The sequence below is a fragment of the Pan troglodytes genome, chromosome 15 (assembly GCF_028858775.2).
Source record: "Pan troglodytes isolate AG18354 chromosome 15, NHGRI_mPanTro3-v2.0_pri, whole genome shotgun sequence".
In the NCBI taxonomy this organism is placed as follows: Eukaryota; Metazoa; Chordata; class Mammalia; order Primates; family Hominidae; genus Pan; species Pan troglodytes.
This window is the reverse complement of record NC_072413.2, coordinates 34,453,214-34,468,024: the sequence shown is the minus strand read 5'-3', so window position 1 is coordinate 34,468,024 and position 14,811 is coordinate 34,453,214. Positions and strand designations below refer to the sequence as shown.

The 14,811-nt window shown below is 40.2% G+C and overlaps 1 long non-coding RNA gene across 2 annotated transcripts; it reads right to left on the bottom strand.

The window, feature by feature from the left end:
* Window positions 1-239: 239 nt before the first annotated feature.
* On the bottom strand, window positions 240-14,724 carry LOC129137058 (uncharacterized). Of its 2 annotated transcripts, none has more exons than XR_008539208.1 (2): window positions 14,390-14,724; window positions 240-530 (listed from the first exon to the last, which is right to left on the bottom strand). It is a non-coding gene; the product is annotated as an uncharacterized LOC129137058 (long non-coding RNA). The 2 variants fall into 2 exon arrangements; XR_008539207.1 differs by having other exon boundaries at window positions 240-526.
* Between the last annotated feature and the right edge of the window lie 87 nt (window positions 14,725-14,811).

The following is a 14,811-nucleotide window of genomic DNA, read 5'->3' as shown; positions in this document are numbered from 1 at the left end:
ACTTAGTAGAGTCATCTCCTCTTACTAATAAATTATTCAGCAAAAAACACGACGTGGCATACTTGGAACCTATTAAAGTTAGAGACTAAATTTTTCTTTGTATTTGTTGCTGGTGTACATCAAGAACAAGATTAGTATAGTGGTTAATGACATATTCTTTGCAAGATTACTCAGTAAAATGCTGTTCCCATACTGCACCTTGACTATAGATTTTATTTGTAAAAATGATTCGCCATAGGTCCTTTTTTAAAAATAAATTTTATTAGGCCAGGGGCGGTGGCTCATGCCTGTAATCCCAGCACTTTGGGAGGCTAAGGCGGGCAGATCACTTGAGCTCACAAGTTCTTGACCACCCTGGGCAACATGGCGAAACCCAGCCTCTACAAAAAATACAGCTGATTGTGGTGGTGTACGCCTGTAGATCCAGCTATTTGGGAGGCTGAGGTGGGAGGATTTCTTGAGCCTGGGAGGTGGAGGTTGCCAAGATCACGCCGCTGCACTCCAGCCTGGGTGATGGAATGAGACTCTGCCTCAAAAAAAAAAAAAAAAAAAAAAAAGTGTACATGATTTAAGGTGTACAACATAATGTTATGAGATACATATAGATAGTAAAATGGTTACTATAGTGAAACAAATCAGCATATCTATCATCTCACACAGTTACCTATTTGTATGTGTGGCAACAGCAAGTACAATCTTCATTTGGCAGGAATTTTGAATACAATACCACTAGCTAGAGTCCTCATGTTGTACATTAGATCTGCTACTTTGGATCCTTTGACTTATATCTCCCCATTTCTTCCCCACCACCCTGCCCCTGGTAACCATTGTTTTATTCTCTATCTCTGTATTTGACTTTGCAGTATAGGTTGTTTGGAGGGCCTTGTAGTTACCTTCCTCATTGCTTGGGGCTATGTCGGGGAAAGTCAGGCTCTCCACATCCCTTAGCCCATTACTTCCTGGGGTGGCCCCTCCCACTGGGTTTTCTGTCTTCTTCCCTCAGTCTTAGAAGAGGGAGAGAGGACTACTGAAGGGGAACTGCCTGTCAGTTGAGTTCTACAAAGAGTCCTAGGAAAGGGAAGCAGTATTGTTGAGAAAGCTCTTCTAGCTGAAATGGAATGAGAGGAGGAGACATGCATAGATACAAGCGCATGTTTTGTAATGGTTTCGGACTAATGAAACAAAGGGGAAGAAGGTCAACTAGGTAGTGGAGAAAAGAAAATTATGAATGCTGGGAGAACATTTCAGACAGATTCCCTAGTTCTCTCCTTATAAAGTTATCTTCTGGTAGCTGACTTTTAGCCCCTGAGCGCTGAGGACTGCTTGACTCTAACTCCTAAGACATCCTCCAGTGAGCTTTGTGCTTGCCCCCCTCACACAGGACAAAATAACCAAGTTGGCCGGCCACGGAGGCACACCTCTGTAGTCCCAGCTATTCAGAAGGCTGAGGCAGGAGCATCGCATAAGCTCAGGAGTTCTAGTCCAGTCTGGATAACATAACGAGACCTTGTCTCTTAAGAACAAGAGGCAACACACACACACACACACACACACACACACACAGTCGTCGAAGAAAGCACAGGAACTCTGATCCTTCTTGCTGCTCTCAGAAGGATAGAGCCACCTGGTTATTCTAGCCAAAGAGCAGGACAGATAAATGAAGGAGCTGAAACTGCCCAGTACCATCATACTGGGATGGTTAACCATTATGGTTGCAGGAAAAATTGTTCAGAATGAGCAAAAATGTAGAATTCTGTTACACCCCTATTTTCTATATCTTAGCTTTAACACATATACCAGTTCTAATGTATATAACCAATTTCTAACTCAACTTTGAATTGTTTGCCTTTATAACCATTCTGTGTAGACACTGTCCTATATACAGACATGCATAGACAGTGTCAGTGTCTGTACAGGAATGTTATCATTGTTCAAAGAACTTTCAATTTCTGAGTAGGTCAGCTGGTTAATTAATGTGCCAATTCTAACATCTACTTTTTACACATGAAAGAGGCTCAGGAACAAAGATGCTACTCAAAGTCATCAAACTTCCATGTTGGGTGAATTCAGAAAGCCACTCTCCTTGATTTCAATTACTCATATAGCCTCTGCCTATTGAAAATACAACAGTTCTGCTCTACCTTAGGCAAAACTGTTGGAAATGAAGTCTTTCTTTCATTTACTATTTGGCAAAAGGATCCCTGCTGGGCAATGTTACAGAGTTTAATTCTGCTTTCTCAACAAGCTTCTCCTTAACCTGCTGTCCCTCTCCAACCCAGCTTCCCCACCACAAAAATACTTCCACTTCCCAGCAAGCTCCTCCTGTCTTTTTACCTGTCCTGTATTTCAGACTTCTCCAGCGAGTAAATGGAAGGCACTCACAACTATCAAAGTCCAAGTACAAAGCTCTGGATTAGAAGGCCTCTGTGCAGGGCAGGGCTTATGAAAGCAACCAAACTTCTACTTACAGCACCAGGGCAAGCTCACTGCCTGGCACATGGAAAGTGCTGAATGCAAGTGAGAAAAAAAAAATGAAGGAATAAATGAGGTCCACTGGGCACTTAACAAAAGGAACAAAGATAATATCTGCTCTCAAAGAGCTTCTAGTCCTTCTGGAGAGGAGTTAGAAAATAATTGAACAGCTGAAGAATACTTACACAGAACAACTTCTCAATATATAAACTAATTTAGTACCAACTTGACACAGAAAGGCCAAGGAGCAATACCACATTTAGATGAAGTTGATAATGAAAGATTGCCTAGGGAAAGGGGGTTTTGAATTGGGCTTGAAAGGCCAAAGATTCCCTATTTAATAAATGGTGTTGGGAAAACTGGCTATCTATATGCAGAAAACTGAAACTGGACCCCTTCTTTACACCTTATAGAAAAACCAACTCAAGATGGATTAAAGACTTAAACATAAGACCTAACACCATAAAAATCCTAGAAGAAAACCTAGGCAATACCATTCAGGACATAGGCATGGGCAAAGACTTCACGACTAAAACACCAAAAGCAATGGCAACAAAAGCCAAAAATAACAAATGGGATCTAATTAAAAGAAAGAGCTTCTGCACAGAAAAAGAAACTATCGTCAGAGTGAACAGGCAACCTACAGAATGGGAGAAAAGTTTTCCAATCTATCCATCTGACAAAGGGCTAATATCCAGAATCTACAAGGAACTGAAATTTACAAGAAAAAACCCCATCAAAAAGTGGATCAAGGATATGAACAGACACTTCTCAAAAGAAGACATTTATGTGGCCAACAAACATGAAAAAAAGCTCATCATCATTGGTCATTAGAGAAATATAAATCAAAACCACAATGAGATACCATCTCATGCCAGTTAGAATGGTGATCATTAAAAAGTCAGGAAACAGATGCTGGCAAGGATGTGGAGAAACAGGAAAGCTTTTACACTGTTGGTGGGGAGTGTACATTAGTTTAACCATTGTGAAAGACAGTGTAGTGATTCCTCAAGGAGCTAGAATCAGAAATACCATTTGGCCCAGCAATCCCATTACTGGGTATATACCCAAATGATTATAGATCATTCTACTATAAAGACACATGCACATGTATGTTTATTGCAGCACCTTTCACAATAGCAAAGACTTGGAACCAACCCAAATGCCCATCAATGATAGACTGGATAAAGAAAATGTGGCACATATACACCATAGAATACCATGCAGCCGTAAAAAAGGATGAGTTCATGTCCTTTGCAGGGACATGGATGAAGCTAGAAACCATTATTCTCAGCAAACTAACACAGGATCAGAAAACCAAACACCACATGTCCTCACTCATAAGTGGGAATTGAACAACGAGAACACATGGACAGAGGAAGTGGGGAGCATCACACACTGGGGCTTGTTAGGTGGGGGGTGGGGGCTAGTGGGCGGGATGGCATTAGAAATACCTAATGTAGATGACAGGTTGATGGGTACAGCAAACCACCATGGCACATGTATACCTATGTAACCTGCACATCCTGCATGTGTATCCCAGAACCTAAAGTATAACAACAAAAAAATAGATCGCCCTCACATCCACCACTTAACTATCTACAACATCTGTCACCATATTGATCACAAAGGTTGATGTGGCTGTCAACCTGGCTGGCTATGCGGGTGTACCCTTCCTCCCTCACTGCCCCACGTACATCCTTCCCAAAGCTCTGTGCTTGGTTGAAGAGAGCTACCTTCCCTGATAAAATGGTTAAGTGATACAAGTTTTATAGCAGGCTTCAGCTTCAAATTGAAAATCGCTTAATTATAAAAATACTACTTTTCAACAATTCATGAAATAAAAATATAGCCTATTCTGGCATAGTTGAAACATCTGACATTTTGTGAATGCTATTTTAAATTCAGTTAAAATGTTCAATATTGAAAGTAGCTATTTTTATTGTGATAAAACTAGAAATTGTGGTGGAGCCCAGCGTCATGGTAAAAACAATGATCTTACAAAACTTAAAAACAGAAGCTATGGAGCAGAACTCTACTTGGAATTGGTTGTGGTATACATGTAACTCATAGGTTGGTTAAAACCAGCTGTGATATTCTACCATTCAAAATAAAAACCATAATTATCAAACTTTTAAAAAGTAGATAATTATAGTAATTGAGCAGAAAGGAAATAAAGAGGCAGAAGTAAAACATTTAAGGCTTAGGAAGAGCAGATTTGCTTACTGAGAGGAGCAAAAGTTTCATTGAGGAATAATGAAAAGTGAGGGTGGTGAGATGAGGGACAAAGAAAAAGGACTCTATCTTGATGAGTCTTGAATGTGCCTCTGTAAGTTCATAAATTAGGAAGAATCATGAGAAACACTGTTTGAAAAAGGATAAAATTGCTACTTTTTTTGGTCACCATGAGTGAGGAAAGCCTGGGGCTGGAAAACCAGCCAGAAGCCATTGGGATAATGCCAGAATCAGGGATGAAGTCCAGAAGAGCGCAAGGGAGATGGGAATGAAAAAGCGATTCCCTTTCTAGTCACTCAACATAGACAGAACAGGCCAAGTTATATTTAAGCCAGACTTTTAAGTTTACCTCCGACGTCCAGTTTCCATCACTTCAAACCTTCAAGTTACCAGATGTAGATCTGGGTTTTCCTCTCTGCTCACCAGATAGTTCTCACTCAGCAAGAAAAGGATTGCTGAGACCTTTGATCTTCACCAATACATTTTCATCTTCTAAAGAAATGAGCAGGAGATTTTCTTCTGGAGTCAACCTGTTCAAATTCCTTTTGGATTTCTCTTTCTTGATCAAGATTTTCAAACTGTCATCTTAATGAACAATTTTGTTCCAGATTTTAATATACTGAAACTTAATGATCATTTAAAATGTGGCTATATGAATGGTTACTTAAACCACAGTGATCAAGAATGCTTGGAGTTACCTGAAGATTGATTTATTCCAATGGCCATATTTCTGTGCCATTGCTTATGAGCTTACAAGATTTTTTTTGTGCTGGTGGTATTACCTAGTAATCTCGAGTTGGCCAACCTGGATTTGATTCTGGCTGCATAACTTGCTGGCCATGTGATCTTAATCTCTCTAACCTCAGTTTTTTTAATCAGTAAAATAATGATAATATATACCATATATAGTAGTAGCTCTTAACATGTGGTTGCCAGTAACAGAAGCATCTCTATCACCTGGGAAATTGTTAAATGCACATTCTCAGGCCCCACACCAGACTTACTGAATCAGAAACTCTGGGGGTGGGACCCAGAAGTGTTTCAGCAGCCCTCCAGGTAATACTGATGCTTATTCAAGTTCGAAAACCAATGTGATAGGGTAAGCACTAGATACTTACAGGGATTGTAATCAGTAAGGGAGATAACATACATAGTGTTTGGTGCAGGCCTGGTACTAATGAAGTGCTCCGTAATTCACAGGCGTACTGTTAGAGGTGATGGTGGTGACCACCTTCAGAAGCAGGTTAGGAAGATTCCATGATTAGGAATGGTGGCCATGATTAGGCTACCAAAAGGGACACCCTATTTTCAAAAAAGTGAAAATCCATCCAGGCACCTCACAGGTAACCAAGCAAATGTTTGTTCTCTAAAATTGCTGAAACATAAATCTGCCCCTAATTCCCATATGAGACACAGTCATATCAACTTATCTGTCAATGCTTTAGCATAGATCCCTTGAACATAAGCTAATCTGCAATCCCAGAAAACAAGGTAAAAATAAATAAGTTGCTGTAACTTTTATTGGTGGTTCTAGGTTACAACTCTATCCCTGACTCCCTCTAACATCTATTGTCAATTTGGAATGCTTATTGTGGTTAGGACCTTGAAAAACCATGATTTGCCTGTTTGCATGATAATGGAGTCAAGGTTAGCGTCTTGTTTTTGTTTTTGTTTTTGTTTTTTGCCTAACTTCCACTGGCCCACTGTGGCCAGTATTCTGGCAGTGGAGGTGGGAAGCAACCCATTAAGTAAGTAGCCCAGAAGTGAGACGTGTCTGATCTCTGGGTGAGGGTAGACAGAGTAACAAAATATAGCTTCCATGGCTCTTCTATTTATCTAAAAAACAGTTTTGAGCTTCCACAATGTTTCAGGCCTGGTGCTATGCCAAACAAAACAGCCTCTCCATAGGACTGACACGTGGGGAAGATATATATATATATATATTTTTTTCTTAATCTGTTGTATATAATAATCTAATAATAATCTAATACTATAAGCATCTAGTCATTTAACTATTTTTTAAACTGAAATTGTAATAAATGCTATAAAGAAGTACACGGTGTTATGTAAGGCTGAAGAATAAAATTAGACTCAATTCTTGGATTGATGAGGGCTCTCTGAGGAAGTTGGAGTTCAGATCTGTTAAAACTTTAGCATAGATCCCTTGAACACAAGCTAATCTGTAATCCCAAAAACAAAATAAAAATAAATCAGTTGCTAAGTTCTAAGATGGTGCCATGATCTTGGTTGGCTCCCTGGTTTTGTCTGAATAATCTCCTTCAGTGTGAGCAGGACCCATGACTGACTTCTAACCAATAGAATATGGCAAAGGTAAGGGAAACTCACTCCTGTGATCCTATTGTGATATATATTAGACCAAGGAGTCAGCAGTGGAAATGGAGACAAACAGATGAATATGAGAAAAATTAAAAAGGTATAATTGATGGGGTCGAGAGTGGTTTAGAGCTCCCTGGTTTCTGTCTGTCATTCTTGGGAATGAAATGTTGAAAGGTGGTCCAGTCTGAGGCAAGGGGTCAAAGATCATGAGTTGTTTGTGCCTGTCGTGTATGAGATGCCTGTGTGCCATCCATGAGGTGTTAAGCAGTTGTATGTAGCATTTCAGAGCTCAGAGAAATGCTCTGGGCAGAAGAGGAATATTAGGGGATTTTGTTAGTAACTAAAGCACTGGAGGGCATGGACTTTCCTGACCAGGTAGAGAGATAAAGTGGGGAAAAAGCCTCTACTCAAACCTTGTGGAACTCCTCTATTTAAGAGCTGCTAGAAGAGGTAGAGTCCTGGAAAATAAACCAAGAAAGAGCTGCTGAAGAGAAAAAGGGGACATTTCCAGGTGTCTCTCTTGGGTGGTACAAGTATCTTTGACACATGGATTACTTGTACACTCTCCTTCCTTGATTAACCTGAAAGCATTTGGAACCTTTGCTTTTTACTTCTGTCCTAACCCAATCAACTCAGTGTATGGAGCACATAGTAGGCACTGGCCAAATAGTTCTTGAATTGAGTCATTTCCTTCATATTCAAGAAAGGGCAGAATAAATAGACGTGGAGACCCAATTCCTTCAAGCACATAAACAAATGAGCAGAGTACAGGATATTGTTTCATTGGGTGAAGGTAAATATACAGCTATGTGACTAAAATAGTTCAAAAGCCGTTTCAGTAGTTTCTGTTGCTGAAATATGTTTAATCAAATGTTTAATCTCTCAGAGAACTGATAACAAAACAAGACTTCTTGGCCCTGCCCTGCAATCAGGAGTTAATTATTGTTTGTGCCTTTGGTGTTCCTTGTCTCATGTTCAAGAAGTTTAACTCCTAGTGAAAATGGCATTAGGGACAATTTGTTTGCTTTAAAATTGCATGAAGAATTTATTGCATTTATAATCAGCCTTGGACCAAAACCCACCAGCCATGTACTGAACTTTGGTCCTCTTGGGAGTGAGTGAGCCCAAATATCCCTAATCGGGTGCCAGAAGATAGAACCCCAACAAAGCAATCAAACTCACACTTCCCAGAAAATGACACTAGGGAACAGACCCACCAAAAACCACTCTGCCACTCCTTAGAGCTATGACCTTCAAAGAATGTACTTGTATTAGTTTCCCAGGGTTGCTTAACAAATCACTGCAAACTGCATGGCTTAAACCAATAGAAAAGTATTCTCCCATAGATATGGGGGCCAAAAGACTTGGCTCAAGGTGTGGGGAGGGCTGTGCTTCCTCTGAAGGTCCTGGGGGAGAATCTGCCCCCGTGTCCAGCTTCCAGTGGCTCCAGGTGTTCCTTGACTAGGGGCAGCATAACCCCAATCTCCGTGTCTGTCTTCACATGATAGTCTCCTCTGTGTCTGTCTTTTCCTTTTCTGTCTCATCTAAGGACACTTGTCATTGGATTTAGGAGCCATCTGGATAATCCAGAATGAACTGATCTTGAGATCACTATCATAATTGAATCCATAAGACTCTTATTCCAAATTAGGACACATTCTGAGGTTCTGGGTGGACATATCTTTTGGGGGATCATCATTAAACCCACTAAAAACTCCTAACAGCCCATGAAGTAAGCAAGTTCAATAATTCCCATATTAAAATGAAAAAAAAAAAAGACTTTCCAGAATATATTAAATGTATCTAAAGTGACAGGGGCTTGACTCTGGACTTTCTGAAAAGCCTGTCCAAAAAGATGACTTCCTGATGTTAGGTAAGAAGTTGTATTAGGGAGTCCCTTCTAGGATAGGACTGACCAAAATTACCATCTGACCAAAAGTCTCTTCAGGGACTTGGATGCCAACCATTAGTGTCACCCTTTGATGGCCTCTTAGAAACAGGCATGAGCTAACTAAGAAAGCACATGCCTGGGAAAGATGATGCCTTCATTGACTCATCTGTGGAGAGTTATTTATTCGATTATCTCCCCAGATCATCTAATTCACTGCCAAATAATCTGTATGTTTGGGAGATCTAATTTATGCTATCAATAATTTTCTTTAAGGAGATATAAAGTCTAGTCAAGACTAAGTTTAGAAATTATTTATGCTGTAAGGCCTGTTCACTTTCTCCTAATCTAGGGTGTTGTCTTCCCAATAATTAATTCTGGCCAGAGAAAGAGTCTTGTGGTTGCCTAGAGGGGTGTAGGGGTGCACCTGTGCCTATGACACCCAAGAAGCCAAATAACCAACCAGCCATTGAACTTGCACTAGGAGACATAGTTGTCCTCCTATGTAGACCCAATGACAGCATGATGATTTACCCCATACAATTTTTAAAAAATAAGCTGTGGGGTCTCAGGGGGATGAATTGACTTGAACTTGTTCTTCAGTGACTCATAACCTTTATAACAACATCACAGACCAATGTGGAACCAGCAGAGCTCAAAGACTATAATACCTTTATTTCCCATCTATTTGTGAAGAAGAGATAGGAGTATGTAGATCATTGCTGAAAGCAATTAGTTACTAGAGTCAGTTTCAGCAGAGGAAAGGATAAAGAATGAAACTTTCTGAAGCCATTAAGAATGACATTGCTTGTAAACTGAACATAATTAGGTACCCTGGCTCATGCTGATTGCTCACATCAGTAGGCATTTAGCACAGAGGAGGAAGGGGGAAATAAGTCACTCTGAGCTAAGGGATAGAAGGTTAGATTATAGGAGAGCAGGGTGTAAGATTTTAAACTTGAGTCAAAGGCATAATCTTCCTGATCTTCTGTCCGGTGGAATTGTCATGCCCGGCCCCCTAATTGGAATGCTGAATGCAATAATGGCTCCAAAGTACTGAGAGATCCATGGAAGAGTTACGTGATTTGAACTACAGAGGCACATTAACCATGGTCTGTTCAGAGCCTAAAGAGAGTAGGGCAAGGATGGTGCTGCCCACCACCATTGCACTGAACTTTCCAAGGCTCCAGCACATGTCATGTCACTCCTTAGTCTAGAAATGCCAGTGTCTTCCACCTCACAAGTAAAGTCAAAGATCTTTTCTTGATATCAATTGCTATTATGTTATTAACCATAAAACTCTAAAAGCACAAAGAAAAAAACACCACAAATCTCAGCACTACTGTTCCACATTACATCTTGACATGTTTTTCTAGTCCTTCTGCAATGCAGAAATGTGTAAATTTTAAAGCAACAAACAAAACTTTTGGGCTCACTTGGCATTAATTTATTCATTCCACAATATTTAATGAGCACTTCTTATATGCTAGGCACCATGAAAGACACTAAAATGACAAAGATGCGTAAGATTGTCATTTCCTTGACATGTTCTCCAGTCTAACAAGAGAGATGAACATAGGAGCAGAGGGTGATAATTTGCTCTTGTGTGTGTCTCAGGAATCAGGTGCTAAAACTAAAATTTTTATAGCCCTCCTCTTGGGACCACTCTTCCCTATTCACCCATCTCTCCTGTTTTCTGTTATGGCAGGTGCAAGCAAAAGTCTTGGGGCAATGGATTTAGGAGAAAGGAAGAGAAACGTAACTGTCCTCAAACATTTTGCAATGTCTCTTTGTTCATTACAGAAAATTATGCCCCTTCTATAGATTAGTACCATTATTTTCTACTGTTTAATATTATGTAAGGTCATAAATATGATCCTGAGTGTAAGAACAATTCTCCATCTTTGTTCCTGTAGACCCCTTATGACAAGTGTCACCTTAGGTCAGAGGAAAAACTCTGACTGCCTATGGGGCAACACTGGCCAGAGTAGGAAGCAGATATTTTAGGTGAAAGCAAATAGCCTCAGAGAGGTTCCTCGGTGTAAGAAGCATAGTGAAGAAAATACTTCACATTAACCGAGCACTTACGTGCTGGGCTTTACACGCACAATCTCATTTAAGTTACACAGCATACTTATGAAGTTGGTATTACTATTCTTGTTTTACAGATGACATTGAGGCTAGAGAAGTTAATAACTTTTCTGAGATTATCCAGTGAACGTGTAGCAAACTACCTTGAGCCCCCAAGTCAGCGCTCTTAACCTTAGGAAACACAAATCAGAAGACGGCACCAGGCAAGAGAAGCTGCACAGTGTAAAGGCATAGTATGGGCTGCAGAATTACAAACAGCTTCACACTCTGGTTCTGTTCTTCCTCAGTCCCCATAACTTTTTTGCTGGTCAGTGTTCTCATTTCTATGTTAGAGGGACACATCTTGTTTATCACTGGTCCCTCAACATCTGTAACTGCGTCGGCCAGCCTATAGCATAAGCCCTTCAATAATGTGTTGAATGAATGCCAAGTTAATGCATGACCTCAGACAGGTTAAGAATACTTATTTTTACAGGGCTGCGGTGAGGGTGGGCAGTGATATGAGTGAAGTGACTCACTTGGTGCCTGCACACAGACACTCCACAAGCGGCCCCCTCATTATGCTATAATGAAGGCACAGAAGGGGGGAAGGTGAATGAACTGAGCCATGGACTTCTTCCCTTAGTCTGAACGATTAGTGAATTCCTCCCCTACAGACATATTTCAGAAAGTGTGAGGCCACTCTGGGAAATAGAACTAGACAGGAACGAACTCAGTTTGGGAGCCTCGCACAGATTGTCATACGGTGATAGATTTCCTAGAATGTAAAGACCCTTGCACTGATGCACGTGCACGGCGCCACCAGTTCCCGAAAGCATTTTCAGAGCTTAATGCAGTGCCAGGCTCGGTGTTTGCATGCCCGTATTGTTCTCCTGAGGCAAAGCGAAAAGTCCTTTTTGATTCCTGCTTCATCCATAGGAAAAAAATAAAAACAAAAAACATACTAGAGAAGTCCTCAGTGGAAACGGCATTGTCACCAAGCATAATAGAAACATTTTAAAGATAAATTTCTTCCAGTTGCTGAGGCCTTTTATCTGGCAACTCAGAGAAGGGTGTTAAGACTGATAAGCAGATTTTCTTCACAGTAAAGTAAAATATTGGAGACTGTATAGAAAGAATGAGCACATTTATGCTGTCTAAAATCTGGCTTTTGTAGTGTGAGTCTACTCAAGATATCACTGTTTATCTCCTACAAAGCTGATTTAGCTGTTTTCTCACCTTTTCACAATAATCTCATAGAAAACCCTTATTTTTCATTCGTATTTGACACAATCTCCTGGCAGCAGCTCAAACTGGCCGCCTTCAGGGAGGAGGCCCGCTGCAGCTGGATGGGCCCCTTCCAAATATCTGATTATCAGCTGCTTTATTTTAAAGCAAGAAGGTCTTTGGCAAAAAATATTTTGGCCAAATTCAAGCCCTACTCTATATGGTGATTTCCAAATAAACTGTTGTAACTTGCTTTCAAGGGATGTGGATTGCTTCTAAGCCCAGAAGAGTATGTTCTTTTCCCTTTCTTTCCTCTTTCCTTATCCTTCCTCTGATGACAGAGGGGAAAGGAATGATTCTCCTCTGCTCCTGACTTAGAATGCTCATCAGCCAAAGTCAGAAGGACAAGTCTTCCTCCAGGAAGGGCTCTTCCCACCTCTGCTGAAAGCCGCCTCCTCTGCCAATGCCTTGGGCGCCTCCATACACCACTTCTCAGGACAGCCTCCACTTGGAGGAGCTAAGGGCCAGGAAAAGGTCGTTTCCCTTAAAGAACCAACACAATTCTTATGATTAGTTAAGGAGGATTCTGTAATCAGCAGGGTGTCTCTCTGCCCGGCTGTTGGAAACCTCGGAGCTAGAAATTGCACTCTTTTTGCCAGGATTTCTTGATATGAATTTTTCTTCGATTACCACTTCATGTTTTTGTAGCTTCTGTGAATGAATCTGTTTTATTAGAACTTTATAACTTGTCTCAAATTCTTCTTGAGAAGTAGATGAATTGTGAATAAACATTTTAAGTGGCTGCCATTACTCTAACCATGCTGTTTCTTTCACCTGAACAAAAGAAAAAGTAACCCAGGAAAGACAATTTAAAAGCATCTTTCTAATGAAGAATTTCTAGCTAGAAGTGTTTGGCTTCACACGAAGATCAAAATAAAATCAATCATTCATTCATATAGAAAACTTTTCATCAAGAAACATTTACTTATAGGGTCAAAGTAAACTGCCTCCTTTTTTTCCCCCTGTCCCATCCTCATTTTTTAACAATAACATAGTCAAAAAGCCCATTTTATAGATAGGTAAACTGAGTCACAGAATGTCAAAATAACTAGACTAAGAAAATGTACTAAGTGATAGAACAGATAACAACTGGAGATGCTATAGTCTGTGGGCTCTGAGGGGATAGCACTAGCTCAAAATCTCCAGACTGGAGCCTTAACCCCATCCCAACACAAATGTTGCTGGGCAACTTACAGGGTTAGGTCTCATTTCTCTCACCTCCAGTTTCTCCATGAGAAAGATGGTATTTCATGCCTTTTACTTTCTTTGAGGAGAGGTTATCAGTTCCTGTTTGATTTAATAAAATAATCCTAATTCAAATATTTCTGTTTAGGGGAAAGAAAAATTTGCCTTTGAAAAGCCTATTCATTAAAACCACATAATGTGATTCACTAAAAATATCCACTAAATTATGTAAACACAATACATATTTACAAAAATTGTGAGAAAATTTAATCAGAGCAACTGAGGCAAGGGTCAATGTCTATACAGCCTGTTTACAATCCAACCTATTCCTGCAATCAAGAAGGAATGGCAATAGAAATGCCATTTTAAAGAGATATGCACATCTATTATACTAAACTCCTCAGGAATCAGGAGAAAATTTTGAAAGAAGTAAATGGAGGCAGCTGTGGAGGCAGATGAGTAGGAGACACAGCTATAATCCTGTCCTCGTGTTATCTGACCCACAGAACTATCATGATGGGCTCAACTTCCTCCAGACATTAGAATGAACATGGCCTAACATCATGGTGCTTGATTTTGTCTATAGGAATCAATCTACCCCCAGAAACATGTTAACAGAAGAGAATCATGTATGTTCCTGACATGAAGCATCAGCCACGAACCCAGCAGCATTCTCCCTTTATTTGTGCCTATATATTTGAAAATAAGGGGTGGGAGGCATACCGAAGTTTACTTTAAGACTAAATAATGTTGCTTTGTGGCACTCATATTGTATCTATTACACATTTCACTTCAAAACCTCATCTCCCCTAAACCCTCTTCAACGTGCTTGAAGTAGCACTGCCAAAGGAAAGGAATTTTCTATTTAACTAGAGCACTGACATTCTGTTACACAATTCGATCTTGTCTATTTACCTGCTCTCAAAAACACAAGACACTAAACACAAAATGCTGAATGCGTTGAGTCTGTGGTGCCATAGGTGTCTGAATGCATCCGTAGCTTCCCTCTCACTCATCAGTGTAATTGTTGCCATGTTATTCCATTTTTTGATTAGTCTAGTCCCTCAAGCTCAATGCTTTTTTCTGGCCCAACGTTCTTCTGCTGGTTGTCATGGTGACTGAATTGTTAGAGAGGAGAAAGGCTCTGTTGTCTGTCATTGTTCTGTTGTGGTTTAGGTAACGCAGGAGGCAACACAAGTGAAGTGGATGGACCTTTTTTGCTCTGCATCATTTCATAGTATTGAAAAATCTCACATAAAAAAGGAGCAAATAGGCCCAACCAAAGAAATAACCAAGCTCTTTCTAAAGTGCACATTATTATAAAGAGGCAAAAATGG